Genomic DNA, 5,853 nt, shown 5'->3' with positions numbered 1-5,853 from the left:
CAGAAGACATGGGCATTTCTCTCACAGAGTGAAAAATAGAGAGGAATGGCAAAGGGGACAGTGGATTCGAGATCCTCTTGCAGGTAATAGACAGGATTGCTGCTGAGGAGGATAGAGGAAAGGGAGATTGGTTGAAGCACCAAGATGGATAGTGATGCCACGTACTGAGGCAGAGAAGACGAGAAGAGCAACCATGTTGGAGGTGGGGGATAGAACATGCGAGTTCTATTTTGGTCAAGTTTGAGAAGTGTATGGATTGTTCAAGTTAATATTGTTACAAGCAGGCAGTTAAATTTTAAAATCAAGGTCTAAGAGAGGTGGTTCTGGGGTGGAGATCTGAATGTGTATATCATCAGAATTTGCATGGTAATTAAAGCCATGATAAGAAAGGGAGACAAGAGCAAAATGTCCCCTGATCAGGCATTAGAGATGAAGCCATTGAAGGATACTGAGGAGCAGAAAGCCATAAGAGTGTCCTGGTGAGGAAGCAAGACCAGTGCCCGGTTCAACAAGAAAGAAATGCAAGTAAGAGAGATCCAGAGCCCTATTCAGCCCTATTGTTAATGAAAGAATTCTGAGCTATAAACATCTTACATTAAACAGCACAGAGGGAACTAAGCAACTTGTGAACACTTCCTGCTATGCATGAACAGAGGGGAGAAGAGCAGATTGGGGGTGCCATTCCCTTTAAAAAGAGTCTTGATAAGGAATAGGAATTCGTTTTCTGTTAGACAATTTTTTTTTTAAGATTTTATTTATTTATTTGACAGAGAGAGACACAGAGAGAGCAGGAACACAAGCGGGGGGAGTGGAAGAGGGAGAAGCAGGCCTCCCGCAGAGCAGTGAGCCCGATGCGGGGCTCGATCCCAGGACCCTGGGATCATGACCTGAGCCGAAGGCAGACGCTTAACGACTGAGCCACCCAGGCGCCCCATGTTAGACAATTCTTAATCAGAGAAAATGGCCCTGTCCATATTTGGCAAAATGCTGAATTAAAGTACAGAAATACGGATAATACTATTAAATAATAGAGATCTTTGACCTACTGACCTGGCTCCACAGCAGTGGAGCTTCAATCTTTGGCTAGAACTTTCCTATGTCTAAGGGTGATTCCAAGTTAACCAACGAGTGATTTCAAATACCGCAGTCTTGCTAACAGACAGGTTTGAGTATTCTGCATGAAAGGTTGCCAGACCTGACTTCTGGAACCAGGAAACCTTTTTCAAAGCCTTTACTTCTGTCAGTACCTGTGCTTTTGTGAGCCTAAGGCTAGATTTCTGGAACATGAGATGCAGAAGAAGCAGAAAGACAAACGGTATCAAACTGCATGACACTTCAGAATTCCACCTCAGAATTCACTAGGATGATTCTCAAATCACAATTTTGACGATAATTAAGCCGAGGCATTCACTGCAAGCGACTTGCCTGAGGTTATGTGGATGATTCCAAGCCAAGGGAGACCCTGTGACTCCTGATTCTTCTGCTTATACTATAAACACCCCAGCAGTTTCATGATTAAAATATAATTACTACCACATGGAAGCAAAGTCTGGAGGACTCAGAGATCCTCAGCCTGAGTCATTAACTCTGAAAACCTTCTTTTTCTATTGGTTCCCCCCAAAAGACAAAACTCCTTTGGTTTTTTAATAGATTTGCCTTCATCAGTTTGCTGAAAACATACACAGTTCTTTTTAATAGGCAAGACATTTTCCTTGAGCAAGAGGTGGTAAAATTTTTGTCAGTGCCCTTGGCAACTTTTCCCAAGAATATTTAAAGTTTTCCACAAAAGGTAAGAAGGGTTGAAAGATCTGCTTCAATTCACTTGCCAACAATTTTTTCACTGCCGAGTATTTGAGGTAGAAGAGCAGTGAGATTTACAATGAACAATTTTAATCTCAACTCAAACCTAAAATCTCGAATGGGCTATTTTCTCCTCTGGAGCCCAGGAGAGCCAGTTACTGTAAAGTTGTTGAAGATAGCCTCAAAAGAGTGAGCCATGGAGGGAGGAGTACTTTGCAGAGTCAACCTTGAACAGTTGCTCACAGTATGTGGACCTGATTGTCCAGCAAGACCAGGAAGTTCCCATGATTCTAGGTGCATGGGCAAGATTTCCAGGTGGTTTTTGGTCTTTAGGACATCACTAGTGGGACCAAAGTTAAGACAGAGTCCCAGGGATCAGCTGCTCTGCTTTCCAGTTTCCTCTGAGCAGAAAACATAGGTATGGCTTTGGTTTCACAGACAAACTCTGGGATGACTGCTGTGGGGACACAGCTCAACCTGACACAGAACCTGCACAAAACCTGAATATTCACACTGACCCAGTGAGTAGATCACGCACTCTTTGGCTTCTGTGAATCTCAGAAAAGTATTACGAAAGGACCTCATATAATTTTCTTGCTATGCAGCAGGTTGAATAAAATCAACAGCCATTTAAGTGAAATCTCATGAATAAAATTACACGGGAATAAAATTTCTTCAAAGATATTACATACATATCTCATTTAAAGTTAAGCGAAGATATTTTATCATTCTACAAGTAAGAAATAACAGACTTGTAGAGGCCATGACTCTACACGGAGACAACGAAATTGAGACTCTAACATGAGACTTGCATATCCACTTCTCAGTGCTTAATTTACTGAAGAAAAAAAAGTAATTTGTGCTATTCAGCTGGGTGGAAATTTAGTGGGTAAATGAGATAACAAGTGAAAAGAGGACAGAATTTGTAACATAAAAAAGGATAGGAAAGACTTGTAGGAGATGAGAAGGGAAATTTTAGGTCCAGATCGTGTAGAGCTGACTGTCACACCAAGGTCTTTATTCTGTAGGTAATGGAGAATGATGTCAAGCAAGCAATGACATCATTAAATTATGAGTGGGAAAATTCATCTAGTAGTGGCATTCTAAGTATAAAAGAAGGGAAATAATATCTCAGTAACTGAACCTTGGGTGGGAAAGGAGTGCTCCTGGAAGCAGGGACACCAGCTCTGTCAATCGCTCTCCACCTCTCATCTCTCCCTCCCTTCACATAACATCCTTATTTCCTCTTACTGTAGACTGGCAGTTGCGGGACATAAGGCAGTGGGATATGTCTGTAGAACGTTCTGACCTCGTGTTTCCACAAATTTACAATCAGAAAGGAAAGGAATCTTCTTCCTGTAGCTTGCTCGTGAACCCCTGGGGGGAAGGACTCCAATTGCTTCACCGTGGGAGGTGGTCACTCTTCAATATGTCACTCTGGTCAGAGTCAGCGCTTGCCTGAAGAGTGACACAGCATAGGGATAATTGTGCTCCTGGAATAATGAAGGAAGAGATAGTCATAATTAACCACTGTCGCCACCATCGGAACCTGTAGGGTGAAAGAGATGGGGAAACTGAAAATGACTCATGTCACGGGTGGCCCAGGGGCCGGAGATGCCTATAGAGAAAGTGTACGGAAGGAGAGAGAGAAAAAAAAAAGACTGAGCAGAGTGATAAACTGACTTTCAAATATGTCGAATATGAATGCTGAAGTGGACAGAAAGGAAAGATCAATGAGGATCTAGAATTCAGAGGCTGGCAGAGTTAGAGATTTGGAGGCAAGAAAGAGAGAGTCTAAGCTGTGAGGGTAGACAGAATCACTTCAGCAGAACATGTGTGGAATGGGGTGACATTGAAGGACGAATTGAAGAAGACGGTATCCTGACTACAAAAGTATTCCAAAAGGCGGGGGGAGAAATGAAAATCGTTCAGTGTCTGAGAAGAAGACTTGCTCAACCCAATTAAATTCAGCAGCAGCTGAGGAGAATTAGGACTAATGCAAGGCTGCACCCAAATCCAGTGACTAGGAAGGACATGATTTTAGTGGGAGAGTTTTCTCGTGGAAGCTGATTGTTCTTGTTTGAGGAAACGAGTGAAGGGCTCAGTGGAGAGGACACGATGGCACTGCACCAGGGGCAGCTCCGCTGTGCTTGTGTTCCTCGTGACCCAGCCTCCCGTTGTTCCCGGCTGTTCCCTCAGCCTTAGTTGCCAACATGTCTGTCAATTTGTGAGTCACCTGGTATCTTTTCAAAAATCCTATTTGACTCCAGTTAGCCAGAGTTGGTTTCTGTTGTTCACGACTAAGAAACTTGTCAGGTACACAAACTTCATCGTATTTTGCATCTTTGAGGTTCATCCTGTATTCTAAAGTAAGACAATAATTCAACGGTATAGGTTCAAGATCTTCTTTAAAAGGCTTTTTAATGTTAAAATAGCCATTTCAACGAACATCTTCTCATTGTACTAGAACTAATATGGTTTGACTTCGGACTAAATTTAAGGTAAACTACCTCTTGGCTAGTACATGAGTCCTTTGTTATTATTAAGAAATATATATCATTTAACTTAATTCCAACTGATTTCAATTCCATGTAAAATTATTGAATCACTATGACTTATTTTCATTTTTTTTTCTTGTTAGAATTTAGGAATGTTTTCAATCTTTTTGCTTAAACATATTTATCTTCTAATCAATTATTAATTTAAATCCCAGATCTTAAGTTAAAATATATACACTCTTGCGAAATAGCAATTGTTTTAAATTTAAGTTTCTCCATATTCAGGAAAAAAATGTTAACAAAGAAAAAGTGGGCAGGGAAAATTTCCATAGTATTTCAAAATAATCTTTTGCTTATTTAATTTATTTACTATTTTATTTTTATAGATAAACTTAGGATGTATTGATAGGAGCTTATGGAATGCATTTGAAATTGTAATGCAGTTATTTAAAATTGATTAAGGTCAAAACATCTTTTTCTCCAATACAGAAAATTCACTGTTACAGACGTTTGCTATTATTCCTCACTGAGATGGAGAAGGGAGGGAAAAACATTATCTTATTAACTCTTTTTTATTGTTATACTTTATATATGAGGTAAGGAATTTATAAAAGGAAGCACTAAATATCATATTTCATGTCAATTCTGTGATATAAATCAGTTGCATTTATAGATTGAAAGCCAAGCTTGAAAAAAAATCTCAGAAGCTAGGGGGCTAATGACCCTATAAACTGTAAAATGTGTTAACAGCAATAAATTCCCCTTCCTCGGTTCAAAGGGCATTTGATTATATTCTGCGGTGTCGGGGTCACACACATCGGAGTTCATCTTGGAATGATAAACAAGGCAGGCCAGTAATGTACGCCAGAGAGTGACAAGACACACCTGTCACTACAAGTTTTGAGACAAAACAGTAGGCACATGCCGACAGCTGTGTCATCCACGAACGAGTTCACTTGCAGGCTCAGCAACAGGCAGGAAGAAACTCCCTAGTCCGCTCAGACTTCAACATCAGTGTGTGCACTGTTACATCTTTGATTTTTATGAGATCATTTTGAATTGAAAATTATGTCAAAGTCCACGTTCATAAATTTTTTATACTATAAAGAGCTATTGATCCCAAATGATTTTCATTTGCATATACACATTTGAATGTATTTTAATGACTGCTATGGAAGTGTTAATAAATATTCAATTGGCAGAAGAACATGAATTATGATACAACATTTCAGTAACTTGTCCAAGGCTTTTCTGTTAGTATGATTTAAAAATATTCTAAGAATTTCAGAGCCCGGGTGGCTCAGTGGTTAAGCGTCTGCCTTCGGCTCAGGTCATGGTCCCGGGGTCCTGGGATCGAGCCCCGCATCGGGCTCCCTGCTCAATGGGAAGCCTGCTTCTCCCTCTCCCACTCCCCCTGCTTGTGTTCCCTCTCTGTCAAATAAATAAATAAAATCTTTAAAAAAAATAAAAATATTCTAAGAATTTGATTTATATATCTTTACGAGGGGACTTTTTTTTGCTTTACTTGAAGTTTTTCTAGCCTAGAATGTTTTAC

The sequence above is a fragment of the Mirounga angustirostris genome, unplaced genomic scaffold (assembly GCF_029215605.1).
Source record: "Mirounga angustirostris isolate CCGP_5_RB_7025 unplaced genomic scaffold, mMirAng1.0.hap1 SCAF_2, whole genome shotgun sequence".
NCBI classification, from domain to species: Eukaryota; Metazoa; Chordata; class Mammalia; order Carnivora; family Phocidae; genus Mirounga; species Mirounga angustirostris.
Note: the sequence above shows the minus strand (reverse complement) of the source record.